Consider the following 20,509-nt stretch of genomic DNA (forward strand, 5'->3'; position numbering starts at 1 on the left):
AAGGAACTGCACTAGCACCATCAAGATACATTTGCTGAATAAATAATACATACAATAAAGGAGGATTTTTAAGGGAGACTCCCAAGGAAAGAAGTAAGCCCAGGAGACTAATAGCAAAAGATGGGTAGGGAGGCAGGAAAGATGATCCGCAAGTGTGTATGTTCTAAGCAGTTCATTGCCTGGTCTTTGTGATCAACTCCCAGAGAGGCCCCTGAAACTCTTCTATCTTCAGACATCGTCCCTGCTTGCCCTCCCATCCCACTTCCCAGACTCCACACTCTGGTTCCATTACTTCAAGGTAGTGACTGAGGAAGCCAGGGTCTTTTGGGGGTGTTATCAGCCAGTTCCCTGGGTGCCAGGATCTCTCCCTGCTGGTTGGCACCCAGCATGGGGGCTCCTTGGTCTGTGGGGATGGTGACTGCTGGGCTGGACCAGGTTCCTAGACACCGGTGATGTCATGAGCCTTCACGGGGCCGCAAGCGGCTGAGATAAGACTAGGCAGATCTCAAGAATAACAGAACATTGAGTAGAATTCCCTTTGCTATACAGTAGAGGTCCTTGTCAATTATCTATTTTGTATATAGTAGTGTGTATATGTTAATCCCAAACTATATGAGGAAAGAATCTGAAAAAGAATGGATATAGGTATATGTATAACTGAATCACTTTGCCGTACATTTGAAACTAACATAACATTGTAAATCAACTATACTCCAATATAAAATAAAAATTAAATTAAAAATTAAAAAAGAAAAACCAAAAAAAGAGAAGAATCTAGAGATTATCGAGAAGTCTTTTCTCTTAGCTACACCTTCACTAATTCACACTGAGACGAGATTAGACACTAACCCCAGAACCATGTCATCATCTACTATTTGCCATCTGTTGTTTATAATACAGTTCCCATTCCTAACATTCCTGTGTGTTCAGTTATTCTCAATTATTTGCTTACCGTTTTTGCTTACTGTTGTATAACTTGAGTTAGGGAATCCCTCCAAGGATGTCACTACAGTTGGGTATCTGAATTGGGAAAACACCAATTTCAGTTAAATTTTGGTGTGCATCAGGTAAACAGTAAGCCTCGCAAAATGCTGCCCTGACAAGTTTAATTCCTATCTGAGTGTACTGTGCCTTTTTAATGCCATCCATCCAGCAACAGAAACTTGACATATAAATGTTAGGACTAACAAATATAATTTGTGCAGGCGTGTGTGACAATTATATGATTTATGTGTCGACAACTACAGGAAGGCCTATTTCAGTTAAAAAAACAATAGCATATCATTAGAACTAATGTAAAATTACAAAACTAAAAAAAAGCAATGCAGGAAGGACTGATTAATAATCATTAGTGTCAATTTGAAAATGTGTTTTCAATTCTTGGACTGTCTCATAAGAACAACAACAACAAAGTAAACAAATTTAAAGGTGACGCTAATAAATTGTGACCTGGCCAGATATATTTTAAATACTGTTAGAAAACAAGGACAATCTAAATATATTTATTTAAAATCAAAGGTTGCAACTTGAGAAAACAGTGTAAACATCACATGGAAATAAAAGAAATCAGACAGGAACTTCATTTTTATTCCCTACTGTCCTTTTAGATGTGCTCTGTGGGGCTATTTCTTCCCATGACCGTAGAAGAAAACTTGATCAGCCCCCTTTATTTTTCTGGTCCCTTTTATACAAGGTGAACAGCTTGTACTCCAACTCACATAGCAGTGTCAGTTTCAGATTTAAAATGCCCCATGACATGTAATAGGTAAAGCTTTCATCTTGTTTTAAATTTTAAAGAATGTTTCATGACCCCCAAATCTGGTCCATTGCAGAGAGGAAGGCTGCAGCTGGAGGAGGAGATGCTGCGGGCACATCCTCTCTTTCCCCATCTAGATCTTCCATTCCTCTGCACACATCCGGTAGCCCTCCAGGGTTGGAGCAAGGAGAGGAGAAGAGAAAAGGAGGCAGGGAAGTTCTTGGATGCTACTGTCCGAGAACAGGACCACGGTGCTCTCTGGACTTGACATTTGTTTAAAGCTGACTTTCTTTCTCTTGAATATTTCTGTGGGTTTTTCAGATACCTTTTCCCCCTATTGGTAGGGATTTTGTACGTGCAGTTCCTTCCAACTGGGCAAATGATTCTCTAGTCCAACTGGTTGCCGGAGCCTTTTCCTGCAGCGAATAGACTTCAAGTGGCAGGCCTCTAGTGTCTTTCTGTTGAGGAAGCCATGCACCTCCAGATGGAATCCTGGGGAGGAAGTGAGACAACCCTACTCTGGTTTTCTCTCGTGAGAAAGCCTGGTCCATAAGAAACACTCACGGGTCCTGTGCTCCTACAAACCCTGAATGCGGGTTGATCCCAGGGATGCGGGAAGCTCTCCGTGGTTCACCATCACAGCAGCGGGGCAGTAGGTCACTCATTCTATAGATTTCTAAATTTGAGTCCAACACCAGGTCACTCTACCTATCAAACTGCAGGGGCCACATATTAAGCTGTCCAAATTGTCCCATTGAAATCAATCTCCCTGGGCTTTAGGTAAGAAACAACCATAGCTCTCCCCCAAGGCTGGGGAGGACTTGCAGCACATAGACAGATGGTTTTAAAAATCCTCTCCTCTAATCTCCAAAATCTGTCTGTTATAACCTTAATGTGGGTGGGAAGGATACAGGATTAATGAGACTGGGCTTTGTCCATATCCAACCTGTTCTTCACCCTCATTTTGGAATTATATACATGGAAATACATATATATGTATATGTATAGCCATGTATATATGTATATATATATATACACACACACACACACACACACACACACACACACACACACACACAGTTCTCCCTCCTCCCTAGGCATTCGAGGGGGATTGGTTCCAAAACTTCCCCTGGATAACATAGTCCACTGATGCTCAAGTCCCTTTTGTAAAATGGCATAATATTTGCATATAACCTACAAACATCTTTAGATCATCTCTAGATTACTTTTATTTTTTAAATTTAGATTACTTTTAATACCTAAATACAATGTAAATGCTATGCAAATAGTTGTAAGTACACAGTAAATGCTGTGTAATTAGTTGCCGAGTGCAGCAAGTTCAGGTTTTGCTTTTGGGAACTTTCTGGAATATTTTTTTCCAAATATTTTTGATCCGCAATTGGTTGAATCCATGGATGGAAGACAAGCAGATATGGGGTGCTGACTGTATATTAATTATGAGGGGTGGACTTTAGCCAGTATTTCCATTTTAATAACCTGCTGCACTAATTTTTTTGAAACATTCACTGCTGAGGCTGGTTAGACTCTCCAGGTGAATCAGTTGCTAAATATGCCTGGGGGGAAACATGCTGCCATAACATACTAGAACATGATTCCACAGGCTATCAAAATGTCAGCATAGGTCTACTGGAGGCAAAAGGAGAAATTAGATTAACTTCTTAGACCACTCCCAACTCCAGTGCTATGATCATTACCAGGTGACTCAACAGAACACCGATGGAAGAGCCTACAGGCTTTTCTGTAACTCAGCCCCAGGTCCATCCCAAGACCACCACCAACTCCATCTTTACTGCTCCTCTCCCCTAACACTGGCAGGCTCCCTGTTTCCCAGGGAGCTAGGAAACATACCAGCTGACCCCAAGGACACGTTCACAAGTTGAAGACAAGACCAGGCTACCAAACACCTTGGGCAAACAAGAGGATAACACCAGCAGCAGCCACAAAAACTGGGGAACAGTGAACGTTCTTATAGCCCTGGTACCCTCCTGAGGAGGCAAATGGAAGTTCTGGTATATTCAAGCCCCTACCTTATATTCCTGAGAGTAAAACTCTCTGAACCTTTGGTGGCCATATAATTTATCATCCATAATGAGGCAGTTCTGAACAACTTGTATGTGGAATCTAAAAAAAAAAAAAAACAAACAGTACAAATGAACTTATTTACAAAACAGAAATAGAGTCAGATGTAAAAAACAAACTTACGGTTACCAGGGGGAAAGGAAGGGAGAGGAATAAATTGGGAGATTGGGAATGACATATACACACCGCTTTTTATAAAATAAATAATTAATAAGGACCTATTGTATAGCACAGGGAACTCTCCTCAGTACTCTGTGTAATGACCTATACGGGAAAAGAATCTAAAAAAGAGTGGATATACATATATGTATAACTGATTCACTTTGCTGTACAGCAGAAACTAACACAACATTGTAAATCAACTATACTCCAATAAATTTATTTTTAAAAAAGTCAAGTCCTTTATCAAGTGTCTTTATTGGTGAAAGTACAAGTACAAATGGGTTAACAGTCTGCATAACTCACTGCCAAACCCAAGACCAAAAACTCATGTCTGAGAATTTCAATGTGAATACCCTCATTTGATTTTTACATGAAACCACATAATTACAGGATTCCTGCATCTTTGGAAAATACTAGCTCTTCCTAATTGATCTTTTTCTCTTAATGCAGAGAATTTGCACTTTTAAATCTTCCACTTTCAACTGTTACAATCATTTTTAAAGGATTTAAGCCTAAGCTATTAACTATGGCTTCAGAACATCAGTCTGAAAGATGGGAAGCAGAAATATGCTTTATGTATAACATATCTCAACTAGATAAGAAGAAAACATTATCAAGTGTAACACCCACCACTGTTAGACAGTTTATTTCCTAAGCCTTACTGAACCTTGAACTATAATCACCTAAAGAAAATTCTGGTGTTATATTTCTCATTGTTATTTTCTTAAAATAAATATTATATGGATCATTTATTTCAGATGACCTTTAACATCAAGTTACTTTTCCTTTATGCAATGTGTGAATATCATCCAAATGACCTCATTAATCCTATTAAATTGGAGGGTTTTGATTGAGAGGCTTGAATAGGGAATGTTTTGTCCTTTGAAAAGGATAATGGTTTATTAATATCAGTGGCTCAGTTTCTGAATTAACATGGAATGGTGTGAATATTTCACATATATACAGCTCATTAAATGGATAAACATAATCACCATTCCATACTGAAGTAGCAAAAGGTTGCCCAAAGAATAAAAATTCATTTTCTTATTTATCATTATCCTCCTCAGCCTTTCTGTAACATTTGTTCTCCAGTTGTTAGGAAAGTTCCACTTCTCCCTCATAAATGAGGAGGAAAAGTACCTTTTTACTTTAACTAAAATTTTACATGGTATTTTACAATTTTCAAAACATTGCTTATATGAGTTTGCCCATTTAAAATAGCACTTTGTGAAGGTCAAAAAAAATTAATTTTCTATGGTTCAATGTAATATATCTCATTGGATCCTTACAACCACCTTTTGAGAAAGATATTATTATTGTTGTTTTACTTATTAGGCTGATTTTTTTTTTAAACATCTTTATTGGAGTATAATTGCTTTACAATGGTGTGTTAGTTTCTGCTTTATAACAAAGTGAATCAGCTATACATATACATATATCCCCATATCTCCTCCCTCTTGTGTCTCCCTCCCACCCTCCTTATCCCACCCCTCTAGGTGTTCACAAAGCACCGAGCTGATCTCCCTGTGCTATGCAGCTGCTTCCCACCAGCTATTTCACATTTGGTAGTATATGTAAGTCCATGCCACTCTCTCACTTCGTCCCAGCTTACCCTTCCCCCTCCCTGTGTCCTCAAGTCCATTCTCTATGTCTGCGTCTTTATTCCTGTCCTGCCCCTAGGTTCTTCAGAACCTTTTTTTTTTTTAGATTCCATATATATGTGTTAGTATACGGTATTTGTTTTTCTCTTTCTGACTTACTTCACTCTGTATGGCAGTCTCTAGGTCCATCCACCTCACTACAAATAAATCAATTTCGTTTCTTTTTATGGCTGAGTAATATTCCATTGTATATATGTGCCATATCTTCTTTATCCATTCATCTGTCGATGGACAGTTAGGTTGCTTCCATGTCCTGGCTATTGTAAACAGAGCTGCAATGAACATTGTGGTACATGACTCTTTTTGAATTATGGGTATATGCCATCTACCCATATGGGTATATGCCATCATCAAAAAATCTACAAACAACAAATGCTGGAGAGGATGTGGAGAAAAGGGAACCCTCTTGCACTGTTGGTGGGAATGTAAATTGATACAGCCACTATGGAGAACAGTATGGAGGTTCCTTAAGGAACTAAAATTAGAACTATCATACGACCCAGCAATCCCACTACTGGGCGTATTAGACTGATTTAGAAAGGTTAAGAAATTGACACAAAACCATTCAGTAAAGTGCATGCCCAATATTTAGGTCCCAAATCTTCTAATTCCAAATTCTTTTTTTTTTCCTACTATGATGTGTTAAATGAAATACATAGCTCAGGGCTTCCAAGGTGTCTTATGAAGAATGTTCAGGGTCTAAACAAGCGCAAGAACCACTGAGATTACCTTTATTTAAGTGCTGGAAAACAAATTATAAGGACAAGGAAAAGAGAAGCAGAAGGAATATAAAGAGTCCTATTGTATTCTTGATAAGCTGGGACTATCAAACCCCCCTTTATGGGTGGAATCAATGCACAGAACTACATGGCCTCTCAGACCATCCACTTCCCCTTTAATTTGTGTTTCCCTTTTTCAAAAATGGATTTTTTTTTTCTAACTGATGTAATGATGAGGGTTACATCTAACTGCTGAGGGTCAGTTCTTCATAGAAAAAAGCCAGAATCATCTAATTCATCTTTTGAATGATCTTGACTCACACATGTCACTGGTCCTATCAAAACACCAATGGTTACCAAGTAGAACCAGCATCGATAACCTGCAAGGCAGATCTGCCAGCATATTTAGGCTGCCTCCCAAGAATTCAGACTCACAGGTAGCAACAAGCTCATAAAACCTGAGTGTTCAAGAATTGGAAAATAATAGATCTGAATCAATCTGACATCTTTTTCAAACCTTCTCCAAATTCTCAGCCCCTTCTCTATCACATCCTCCATAATAGAAATCCAGGGCTGCACAGGAAAAGAAATGAAAGTTCAGATGCATCTTGTCTACTCAAACAGAAGGCATCCTTTGCTAACCTGTCATTGTATAAATAACATACTCTCTTCCACTAAGAGATCCCTGCTCTGAAGAAATGTTAAGAGTGACCTAGCCTTTCACATCTGGACAGCACATCTTGGCAATGCAATGTGAGAGAATGGTCCTCAGAAGATGGAAACATATTTAGAACCCGCACATTACAGGTAAGTGAAGCACGAAAGGAAGACCTAAATTCGCTTTGTAAACTAAATTGGTAAAATATGTTCTATCCTGGGGGGTGTGCATAGTATATATTGATACCCACCTACTCAAGAAACCTCGAAAATTCCAGAGTTGTTAAAGTGACAGACTCAAGATACAGAGAAAGCTGATAATTCTGAGCACAATGCATTTTACTTCCAATTTTCATTTTTAAAGATGTGCTTGCCTGACTTTTTTCAGACGTGTCTAAATTTCTCTGCTCCTGGACCCTGAGGATGAGTACCAAATGTTTATGGCAGGCTAAAGTGACTGTATCTTTGGAGGATATTTCCCCGTTTCTTATTTAAGGCACTAGTAATTAATCTGAACTGTCTTTTTTCAGACATAGAAAAACCAGATTCTCCTTTCCTTCCTGTCCCCTCCCCACCCTTACAGGAGAAATGGGGAATAGTTTTCCTGTCATCATAACCTTCTTAGATTTTTGAATTGTATTTTCTGATGAATCTGTTAAAGCTTCAGGCAGTTTGAGATCTGAGGTATCTGAATGGCAGGAAGTGATTTACTCAGATTTATCCCCAGAGAACAAAGATTGGAACACAATAGTGATTTTATTAATAATATGAACACAGATTTTCTACATACAAATCACATCAGCATATGTTTCTAGGCTCAATGCCCATAAGGTTCCAATTTAGACTAGAAAGTAAAAAAAAAATCACATTCAACAATCTTATATTGTAGATTTGATATGGAACTAGTGAATTTTATTCAACAAAACCATTCACCTCTAGGGAAAAAACCTAGTACAATAAATTGACTAAACCCAAAATATTCTTATGGCAAATTGTTAAAATAGTTTCAAAGAAAAATCATGAATAAAATAACATAAGAATTCTCCCATAAAACACAAGTCTTAGATTCATGCTAATTTGTGGTGGGTTTGACATTTAATAGTACATCTCTAGTTAATTGCTTTACCAAAATCTCCCTCGGGCCAACTGTCCAGATAATGCATTCCTTGCTTTTTAGTCAAAGAAGGGAGAAAGGGGTGGGGGGGGGCGGGGCGGGGGGAAAGCCTGACATCTAGGCTTCTTCAAATTATTTACTAAAAAATTTTAAGCAGCTCTGAGGTTAAGGATCTGAGCTCATTATTTATTTATTTAGAAACATGCATCTGGATCCTACTAGGTGTCAGAGACCAATAAAGCCCTGCCTGCCTTTAAGGAATTCACAGTCTAGTGGGAGAAAATGGCATGTAAGCACTGAATACGATGTGTGAGTGCTAGATCCAGTACCAAACACTCCACAAACAACTCCATTGAGGACGGTTCTCATCACCTCCAGAGATAAGGCGATTAATAATAGTGTCTCTGTACACAGGAAGCACAGGACTCTCTCATACACACTTTACAGCATTATGTTAAGGCTAGAGTTAACAATTCAGGTAGATATTATTTGCTCCATTTCACAGATAAGAAACACAGCTTTACCTTGTACACTATTGGTGGGAATATAAATTGGTGCAGCCACTATGGAGAACAGTATAGAGGTTCCTCAAAAAACTAAAAAGAGCACTACCATATGATCCAGCAATCCCACTCCTGGGTAGATGTCCAAAGGAAATGATATCATTCTCTTGAAGCAATATCTGCTCCCCATGTTCACTGCAGCATTATTCATAATAGCCAAAACATGGAAACAACCTAAGTGTCCATGAACAGATGAAGGGATAAAGCAGTGTGGTTTGTAAATACAATGAAATATTATTTGGTCAGTAAAAAGAAGGAAAGCCTGCCTTTTATGACAACACGGATGGACCTTGAGGGTGATATGCTAAGTGGAATAAGTCAGAGAAAGACAAATACTATTTGGTCTCACTTATATGTGGGATTTTAAAAAGTGAAACTCACCAAAGCAGAGAGTAGAATGACGGTTGTCAGGGGCTTAGAGGTGGAGCAAATAGGGAGATGTCGACAAAAAGTGCAAACTTTCAGTTATAAGATGAAAATGTTCCAGAGATCTAAGATGGAAGTGTTAACTAACCTTATTGTGGTAATCATTTCACAATTGTATACATAGATCAAATCATCACATTGTACACTTTAAACTTACACAGTGTTATATGTCAATTATATCTCAATAAAGCTGGGTGAAAAAAAACTTGCATTTCAATTCAAAAGCAGCCATAGATGATACATAAATTAATGTGCATAGCTGTGTTCCAATAAAACTTTATAGACAATGGAAAAAAAAACACTGAAGTTCGGAATATTTAGGTCTTTGCTGTTCAATGGGTACAGTTTCAGTTATGCAAGATGAATAAGTTCAAGAGATCTGCTGTACAACATTGTTCATATAGCTAACAATATTGTATTGTACGCTTAAAAATTTAAGAGGGTACATATCATGCTTAACATTCTCACAATGATAAAAAAAAATTTTAAGGAAAAAGGAAGAAAAGAGATCTGCAGTACCATGGGGGGTGGAGAGAAATGGAAATGAACTCAGTATCTCGTGTCTCGATGACAGTGAAGGGAGAAAACAAATAGCAAAGTACAATGTCAATACACAAAATTCAGTGTATTTTCTCCACACCAACAGTGAACAATCAGAATTGACATTTTTTGACTAATGAATTTTTTATTGAAATATACTTGACATACAATACTATGTTTGTTTCAGATATTCAGAACTTAAATTTTTAAAAATACCATTTACAATAGCACACAAAAATGGAATAATTATAAATCTAGGAAAATATGTACAAATCTATGACCAGAAAACTATGAAACAGTGTGGAAAGAAATCAAATAAAATCTAAGTAAATGGAGAGATATTCTTTAAAAGACAAAAAGAAGCATATTTAAATCAGTTGTCCAAAGCCACATAGCTAATAGTCAGGAAAGCCAATACCTGAAGCTCCTCTGGCTTGACATTCGTGCTGACTTAACTAAGCTCTGTGCAAATGTCTCATTATGGATAAACCAACCTTCAGTAGCCCTTTTGTTGTATTATTGCAAACTGCAAAATATTGTTTCACCAAGGGAAACTCTTACTGAATTCTCAAGACAATTTGCTTTTGGAAAATTATAACTCTTTATTCCACCAGAGCATGAATTATAATACATTACATAGTCTTAGGACCTAAGGCTCCATTTTAATGTGAGAGCTAGAAGAGAAGAACTTCTAAACACCTGGAAGTGCCTTTTTACCTTATTCTAGAGTAGCTCCCTTACGTATCCCAAGATATCTGAAATCTCCTGCAGCTATCTCCTGAGCCCATGTAAAACTAACCCTGAAGAGAACCATCGGGGTTTGTAGCAGAAGTTTAGAAGCAGGTTGGTTAGATATTTAACTAGCTGAATTAGATGTTCAATTAGTTAAAGTGTTAATTAACAGGTTCAGATGAGACAAGGCTTCCCTCAGTGGGTCCACCCATGACTCAGTTCCACACTAAACCAAGCTTACAGACAGGATGGAGCCCATCATGTGACCCTTCGTCTCCAGTCACAGAAAAACTTAGAGTCCATCTGACTGGGAGGCCTCCTTTCCCCTGCCCAGGACCCCAGGGCATCCAGGATGTCTTGGAGACCTCCCTTCAACAGACCTAGACAGCCATCAGCAAATAGATCCACCTTCTATCTTGACTGGTTTCTTGAGAGGCATTTACAGATGGGTCATCTGTTCCCTTTAAATCCTATAAAATGTTTCTGAGTATGCAGTGCAGGGTAGAGCCACCATTTTCTAAATAATTACACATAGTGATTTCCTTACCTTGCCATAAAGGGGAAAACGTACACACCTGCAGCAAATTCACTAAATGTGTGCTCCCCAGTTATGCTTATATTTAGGACAATATATTCTTTTTCATGTCTTAAATATGGCCAAGTTAAAGCCTACATTGTTTTGGCTATTGAAGATACTACTAAGTGAGAGAAAAAGAATTTTGATTGGTTTCATCCCATAATACTTATAAGGGAAAAGTTTTCCTCCTATTAAGACAGGAGTATTGCTTCAGTGTTTCAATTATTAGAGTATTATTTTCCAGTACTTTTTTCCTAAAGAAAAAATAGGTCTCATAGACCTCACCCTTCTGTCCCTTTCCATTAATAGTAGAATTATCAGAGGTTTAGTGTTTAATTTGGTAATTGAGTTTTTGGTTGTGCAGGTGTTGGAGGATGTAAGGATGATTCTAGCACAAAAACTGGTTGGTCCATTGATGGAAACAGGGATCATAGGAGGACAATCATTCTGAGGCAAAGATGAGAATCAGAAGCAGAGAAAGATCTAGACTGGAATCATAGATTTGGGAGTTATTATACAAAAGATGCTGAAGTGGGCTCTAGAATTTCTACCTCCCCCTGCCACACACACATACACAAAACATAGGCGTGTCCTTGCCTATGTTGGTGAGGCAGAGACCTCATTCTGATCAGTGTGTTGGACAGATCTTGCAAAACGCTACATTCCTAGTTCATACATTTGCACCCTACATGGGATGGAGTCAAATGCATGTAGTCGTGCTAATTCAATTGTTCTCACCCTAAGACTAAGGCATACCCAAGCACATCTGAGAACAGGCTATGTGCACAAGGGCCAAAGGAGTCACAGGGGAAATTACCAAGGTTAATTGATGCTGGGTCCATTTCACGATAAGAAGTCAAATAAGAGAGGAAGATTTCTGAATAAAATATGTGCCTGTTGCGCAGATTACCCTGCCGGTCTTAAGGACACATGCCTCATGTCCTAAGTTGAGACAGGTTTAGTAAAAGGAAAGAAACACCCACAGATACTCCCTGGTGCTTTGAGAGCACAGATGGAGCCATGCTGGGGCAATGGCTTTCTCAGAACAACCTCTGTGCAGAGGTGAGCACCATGAACAAGAGCCACCAACAGTCTTGGCATGAGCTTTGCCAAGCCTCACCCCTGCAGTAGGCATCCCAATTGGCAGTGGTGTCTTTTCTTTTTAAGATTTATTTTATTATTTATTTATTTATTTTAGGCTGCATCGGGTCTTAGTTGCGACACGCGGGATCTTCATTGAGGCATACGGGATCTTTTGTTGTGGAGCGCAGGCTTCTCTCTAGTTGTGGCATACGGGTTTTCTCTCTCTCGTTGTGGTGCGCAGGCTTAGTTACCCTGCGGTATGTGGGATCTTAGTTCTCTGACCAGGGATCAAACCCGGGTCCCCTACATTGTAAGGCGGATTCTTTACCACTGGACCACCAGGAAAGTCCCAGCAGTGGTGTCTTAACAGGTGATAATTAACGATGATGCTCCCAACACAGACCCTAAGACCTTAATACCAGGTATCAGAGTCATCAGGAAAAACAATATGGCAGTCTGTTCTTTCCAGTGTGAACCACACCTGAAAAGGTGGGAAATGGCAGATGCCACGTAGCACCCAGGAAGCACATGAGAAATTACTCCATGTGGACTCCTAACACTGTGTAAGAGGAATTTGGGAATCTGGAATTTTCCGAATTTGTAGAGGTAGAGCCTATTTGTTACTTATTTTCATCTTAGTTTTACACCTAAGCCAGTGTGACTTCAGAAGGACAAGTCAAACTGAAAAACAGGGCTACACAAGTAAAGAAAAATAAACAAATTTTATAACTCCCACCATTTCCCCATGCATGAAGAAGTATCTATATCCAGTCACCCCTCATAATGCAGAAGTTTCTGATTTTTTTCCTAAGAAAATATTAAAAATGACATCACAGTTTCCTTTTCACCCCCTGGCAATGAAATGCTTACAGCAATTGCTTGTCTCTTAACCTCTCTTGTAGTCATACAGGCCCCTTTTGCTTTAAGACAAAAAAGAAGAATCTTGTAGGATCCTGCTTTCTAATATTCATGGTTATCAGAAAAGAACATGTCCTTGGAGAATTCAAGGTAAACCTGAGACACAATAGCAGGCACTGTTCTCACAGCTAATTGGGGGAATCTGGATGGTGCCCAGGTTTGAACCACACAGAAGTAATTATTCCTTTCCCTTCACAGATAACTTTAGAAAAGCATTCCCTTACATTTATGAACTTTTCCCTCTGCAGCATGAGAAATGCAGGAATGTAGCTCAGCCTGCCTTGCTTAGAGGAGATCTGTTTCCCAAAATTGAGTGCATTTGTTTAACCTGGTTTCCAAAAAAAAAAGTTGAAAGTTTAGCTCAAGATTTGCTTTTGGGGAGTGGAGGGATGGAATTTTATCAGATTAGTGGGAAAGTAATGGTGAGTGTCTGCCAAAGAATCATACTGCTTTCTTTTTCTTTAAAAAAAAAAAATACAAAAAAACCTCATGCTGATTTTGCAGTGGGAAGTCTGCCCATATGACAAATTAGTCAAGATGAAATGCAGTGGTTTGGCCTTTCTGGAAATTTAATTCTCAGGTTTTGAAAAATCTGGGGAAAACAAGAAATCTTATTGTTAAAGGACAGTAAATTAGCATAGTGGCAGCAACCCTGGTAAGAAAAGTTCATCTGCAAACAGGAAAGAAAGTTTGGAGACATTTTGAAGTGGAAAGGTTGCTTATAAAGTGGCCATTTAAAATAACTACATGGAGATAATCTAAAACTTGGAGAGAAAGCAGCACAGGAATAAAGGGAAGAATGAGGAAATTATGTCCAAGGAACTGAAAGTCCTGTACGGTTTTTATCCTTTGCTTCATTTTGCCCAAATGTCAGGAGGACCCGGGTGCCTTTGGCTAAGATTTTAAACAGAGTTTAGACCAGAGATAAAAACTTAAAGGTAAAAAATCTGAACCAGGGAATTCCTTGGCGGTCAGTCCAGTGATTAGGACTCTGTGCACTCACTGCCTAGGGCCCAGGTCAGGGAGCTAAAATTTCATAAGCCACATGGTGCAGCCAAAAAAAAAAAAAAAAATCTGAACCAGAGGAGAGAATCAGAAAAGAAGAAGCAAGGTCAAGAACACAAGAGGTGAGAGCCAGGTGGCCAAGCCAAGGTCAGCAACACTCAAAGTCAGAGGAAAGGGACAGAAAATCACCAAGTTCAAGCTCACTTACTAAAAGAGGGCAAGGCCAAAGAGGCCAAGGAGTGCTTTAACACTGGTTTTTTCAGACTTTTCCAAGGAAACCCTAATGATAGAGAAGAGTAGATTCACACCCCCTAGAGATTCTGAGACATTTAGGCAGCATTTGTAAATATTATATAGCTTAAAAATTAATGGAAAATTTGCATTTTCCCCATACAGTAGCTTTGTTGTTTTCAATATAAAGTTAATTTAAGAGCAGTTTCTCCCACTGAGCAAAATAGAGTGCTCAGGAGGACACACCATATGCAAAAGCACAGGAGAAACCCCACCCTCGTGCACCTGGGAGATAAGAAGCCATGTTTGAGAAGCACTGGGCTCCACCGTTATCCTTGGCTGCACTTCCACATGATGCTGGACCCTCACCATCCCTAGGACTCAGGACGAAGCCTACTTCATCCACAGCCATCAAGGTAGCCAGTGACTGCAACTGTGTTTGCTACTTGACGCAAAGGACACCAAGTAGCAAGCACAGTTGTCTCAGCGACTGGTCTCAAGGCCACAAATAATGTCTATCTGTTACAAAATCTTTTTCCAAATGCCATGGAAGCCATATAAAAGGGTCAAACAAAGGAAAATGTGGAGACATATGCAGCTGTAGGAGCACAGGGTACCAACTTCTAGCTGTCCATGTCCCTGACCCACATCAAGAACTCAACTTTTGAGTTCTTCAATATATGAGTGAAAAAAAAGATGTAGAATCTAAGAGCTAAATGGCAAATTTTTTGAAGGAGAAGAAACCAAGTCCAAGAAAGAAGAAATAAACAAAAATTATAATTCACATCCTGACATATCAAAGCTATTTTTCGCAGATTCTCCATTTTAATAAAGGACAGGACTTCCCTGGTGGCGCAGTGGTTAAGAATCCGCCTGCCAATGCAGGGGACATGGGTTTGATCCCTGGTTCAGGAAGATCCTACGTGCTACAGAGCAACTAAGCCTGTACTCCACAACTACTGAGCCTGCGCTCTAGAGCCCACAAGCCACAACTACTGAGCCCATGCGTGGCAACTACTGAAGCCCGCGCACTCTAGGGCCCATGCTCCGCAACAAGAGAAGCCACCGCAATGAGAAGCCCATGCACCACTACAAAGAGTAGCCCCCACTCACCTCAACTAGAGAAAGCCCGCGCACAGCAACGAAGGCCCAACACAGCCAAAAATAAATAAAAAATAAGTTTTTTAAAAAAGAAAAGAACAAAGACAGGCTGGGTGTGGAATTGAGTTTGGGTGTGGGTTACCCAGAAGGTAGTAACCTAGGCAAAGTCAGTGAACAAAACTTTATTGGGTCAGGGGTGGGAGTTGAGATGAAGAGTTATTATTCAATGGAAATAGGGATTTAGTTGTGTAAAATGAAGAGTTTTGGAGATGGATGGTGGCGATGATTGCTTAACAATATAAATGTATCAATACTTAATACCACTGAACTGTACACTTAAAAATGGTTTAAAACGTGATACACACGCACATGCACACACACACAAAATGCAGTATTATTCAGCCATAAAAAAAGAAGAAAATCCTGCCATTTAAAATAACATGATGGATCTTAAATTTTATTTATTTATTTATTTTTGGCTGCGTTGGGTCCTCGTCTCTGTGCGAGGGCTTTCTCTAGTTGCGGCGAGCGGGGGCCACTCTTCATCGCGGTGCGCGGGCCTGTCACTATCGCGGCCTCTCTTGTTGCAGAGCACAGGCTCCAGACACGCAGGCTCAGTAATTGTGGCTCACGGGCCCAGCCGCTCCGCAGCATGTGGGATCTTCCCAGACCAGGGCTCGAACCCGTGTCCCCTGCATTGGCAGACAGACTCTCAACCACTGCGCCACCAGGGAAGCCCAACATGATGGATCTTGAGGGCATTATGCTAAGTGAAGTAAGTCAGACAGAGGAAGACAAATAGTGTATGATCTCACTTACATGTGAAATTAAAAAAAACAAACTGAACTCATAGATACAGAGAACAGATTGGTGTTGCAAGGCGGGAGGTGGGGGGTGGGGAAATGGGTGAAAGTGGTCAAAAGGTACAAACTTCCAACATGTACAATGTGGTGACTATAATTAAAAATACTGTATTATATATTTTAAAGTTGCTAAGAGAGCAGATCTTAAAAGTTCTCATTACAAGAAGAAAAATTTGTAACTATGTGAGGTGGTGGATGTTAACTAGACTTACTGCTGTGATCATTTTGCAATACATACAAATATCAAATTAGTATGCTGTACACCTGAAACTAATATGAAGTTACATGTCAATTATATCTCAATTAGGATGGTAAATTTTATATTATGTGTAGTTTACCACAACTGAAACAAAATCTTTATGGGAGAGTGCAGTCCCAGGAAGCAGGAATAAGGGGAAGGGGGAGCAAAACCAGAAGAGAGAGAGAGAACAAAGAGGCCAGCGATACAGGGGGCTGGCTGCTCCATCCTGCAGGATTGTCTCAGGAACTTCATGAGGGGAAGGGAAAAGCAATTAAGTCCAGGCTCCACCCTGCAGGTTGGACACAGTTTGCCTCGCAAAGTAATCTCTCGTACGCGTCTGGGGTACACATCAGTGAGAATCAAGCGGTTTCATTGCCTGAGGCAAGACACAGTTGAGTTGCACACGTGTGTAACCGGTCAGAGCCCTATGAAATTGATTATAGCAGTGGTGGCTGGAGGAAGAGACAGATGAGGCCATAGGGACGTGAAATGATGTTCAGTCCACAGATGAAATACAGAAACAAAGGGAGACAAAAATACTCTAAGTAATGCTCTGATGTAATAGTAAGCAGTGCTCCAGTTTTGAAATTATCATTAAATACACTATTTTACAACTTCTGATAATTTGCCTACCACCTTTTACCATAGCTACATACCACGTTTATAATTAAACACTGGATTATTTTATTTTATTTTTATTTTTTTAACATCTTTATTAGAGTATAATTGCTTTACAATGGTGTGTCAGTTTCTGCTTTATAACAAAGTGAATCAGTTATACATATACATATGTCCCCATATCTCTTCCCTCTTGCATCTCCCTCCCTCCCACCCTCACTATCCCACCGCTCTAGGTGGTCACAAAGCACCGAGCTGATCTCCCTGTGCTATGCGGCTGCTGCCCACTAGTTATCTATTATATGTGTGGTAGTGTATATATGTCCATGCCACTCTCTCATTTTGTCCCAGCTTACCCTTCCCCCTCCCCGTATCCTCAAGTCCATTCTCTAGTAGGTCTGCATCTTTATTCCCATCTTGCCCGTAGGTTCTTCTAACCATTTTCTTTTCTTTTCTTTTCTTTTCTTTTTTTTTTTAGATTCCATATATATGTGTTAGCATACAGTATTTGTTTTTCTCTTTCTGACTTACTTCACTCTGTATGACAGATTCTAGGTCCATCCACCTCACTACAAATAACTCAATTTCGTTTCTTTTTATGGCTGAGTAATATTCCATTGTACATATGTGTCACATCTTCTTTATCCATTCATCTGTCGATGGACACTCAGGTTGCTTCCATGTCCTGGCTATTGTAAATAGAACTGCAATGAACATTTTGGTGCATGATTCTTTTTGAATTATGGTTTTCTCAGGGTATATGCCCAGTAGTGGGATTGCTGGGTCATATGGTAGTTCTATTTTTAGTTTTTTAAGGAACCTCCATACTGTTCTCCATAGTGGCTGTATCAATTTACATTCCCACCAACAGTGCAAGAGGGTTCACTTTTCTCCACACCCTCTCCAGCATTTATTGTTTCTAGATTTTTTGATGATGGCCATTCTGACCGGTGTGAGATGATATCTCATTGTAGTTTTGATTTGCATTTCTCTAATGATTAATGATGTTGAGCATTCTTTCATGTGTTTCTTGGCAATCTGTATATCTTCTTTGGAGAAATGTCTATTTAGATCTTCTACCCATTTTTGGATTGGGTTGTTTGTTTTTTTGATATTGAGCTGCATGAGTTGCTTGTATGTTTTGGAGATTAATCCTTTGTCAGTTGCTTCTTTTGCAAATATTTTCTCCCATTCTGAGGGTTGTCTTTTCATCTTGTTTATGGTTTCCTTTGCTGTGCAAAAGCTTTTAAGTTTCATTAGGTCCCATTTGTTTATTTTTGTTTTTATTTCCATTTCTCTAGGAGCTGGGTCAAAAAGGATCTTGCTGTGATTTATGTCATAGAGTGCTCTGCCTATGTTTTCCTCTAAGAGTTTGATGGTGTCTGGCCTTACATTTAGGTCTTTAATCCATTTTGAGTTTATTTTTGTGTATGGTGTTAGGGAGTGTTCTAATTTCATTCTTTTCCATGTAGCTGTCCAGTTTACCCAGCACCATGTATTGAAGAGGCTGTCTTTTCTCCACTGTATATTCTTGCCTCCTTTATCAAAGATAAGGTGACCATATGTGTGTGGGTTTATCTCTGGGCTTTCTATCCTGTTCCATTGATCCATATTTCTGTTTTTGTGCCAGTACCATACTGTCTTGATGACTGTAACTTTGTAGTATAGTCTGAAGTCAGGGAGCCTGATTCCTCCAGCTCTGTTTTTCTTTCTCAAGATTGCTTTGGCTATTCAGGGTCTTTTGTGTTTCCATACAAATTGTGAAACTTTTTGTTCTAGTTCTGTGAAAAATGTCAGTGGTAATTTGATAGGGATTGCACTGAATCTGTAGATTGCTTTGGGTAGTACAGTCATTTTCACAATGTTGATTCTTCCAGTTCAAGAACATGGTATATCTCTCCATCTGTTTGTATCATCTTTAATTTCTTTCATCAGTGTCTTATAATTTTCTGCATACAGGTCTTTTGTCTCCTTAGGTAGGTTTGTTCCTAGATATTTTATTCTTTTTGTTGCAATGGTAAATGGGAGTGTTTTCTTAATTTCACTTTCAGATTTTTCATCATTAACACTGGATTTTTTTAAAACTAACTCATTCTTTTGATTTAATTTTTGGCAGGTTATTGAGATATAGTCTACACACAGTAAAATTCACTCTTTTAAGGTGGCAGTTTGATAAATTTTGATAAACACAGTTGTGTAACCACCACCACAATCAAGATACATATTTCTATCATCCCATAATTTCCCTTGGGCCCCTTTATTGTCCACATCCACCCCTACCCCCAGGACTTGGCAATCACAGATTTCTGTCCCTATAAATCTGCCTCTTCCAGACTGTCTCTTAAAAAAGAATCATACAGTATGTTACTTATACAATGGAATATTACTCAGCTATAAAAAGAATGAAATAATGCCATTTGCAGCAACATGGATGGACCTAGAGATTATCACACTAAGTGATGTAAGCCAAAGACAAATAACATATTATATCACTTATATGTGGAATCTAAAAAAAATGATACAAATGAACTTATATACAAAACAGAAATAGACCCACAGACATAACAAACATGGTTACCAAAGGGGAAAGTGTGGGGGGATAAGTTAGGAGTTTAGAATTATCATAAACACATTACTGTATATAAAATATATAACCAAGAAGGACCTACTGTATAGCACAGGGAACTATACTCAACATTTTGCAATAACGTATAAAGAATCTGAATATATATATATACACATGTGTGTATATATATATATGTATGTGTGTGTATATATATATATATATATATATTCCTGAATCACTTTGCTGTACACCTAAACTAACACAACACTGTCAATCAACTATACTTCAATATAATAAATAAATAGAATAAAGCCAACATTACACACAAAAAAACATACAGTATGTGATCTTTTTACTTAAATTTGTTTTTTGTTTATTATAAAGCATGGGTGTGATATGAGAATCATATTGTAATACACATCAAAGCACATATACCATTACAAAAATTAAAATATATCACCTATACCATATCTTCTACCATCATTTGAAAACCACCAAATGGATTTGGCTGGGCCGGGCTGGAAGTGAGTGTAAACTAGCATGAGACCAAAAGGTGCGTGTGAAAAACACAGGCAAACATCAGCTGCTAGAAGCAGAGGTGAGATGGGGTCTACAGTGTAGACAAAGGACATTTGAGCAGATAGGTGGGCAATGGGAACAGAGGATCCATGAAGAATTGACCCCTGGAATTTCAGGCAAGTGTTCCTTGATTCAGACCCAAGGTTTATGGGCTATTTACAACCTCTGTGTGAACACTGGCCAGAACAGAGGAGCACTCTGTATTCAGAGCTTCTGGAACACGAGGTTGGTGTCCAAGAGCAGGACTCAAACTTGGGAAATAAGTCTGGCCTCCAATTAGTTCATTCACTCATTCAA

Source organism: Balaenoptera musculus, chromosome 6 (assembly GCF_009873245.2).
Source record: "Balaenoptera musculus isolate JJ_BM4_2016_0621 chromosome 6, mBalMus1.pri.v3, whole genome shotgun sequence".
NCBI classification, from domain to species: domain Eukaryota; kingdom Metazoa; phylum Chordata; class Mammalia; order Artiodactyla; family Balaenopteridae; genus Balaenoptera; species Balaenoptera musculus.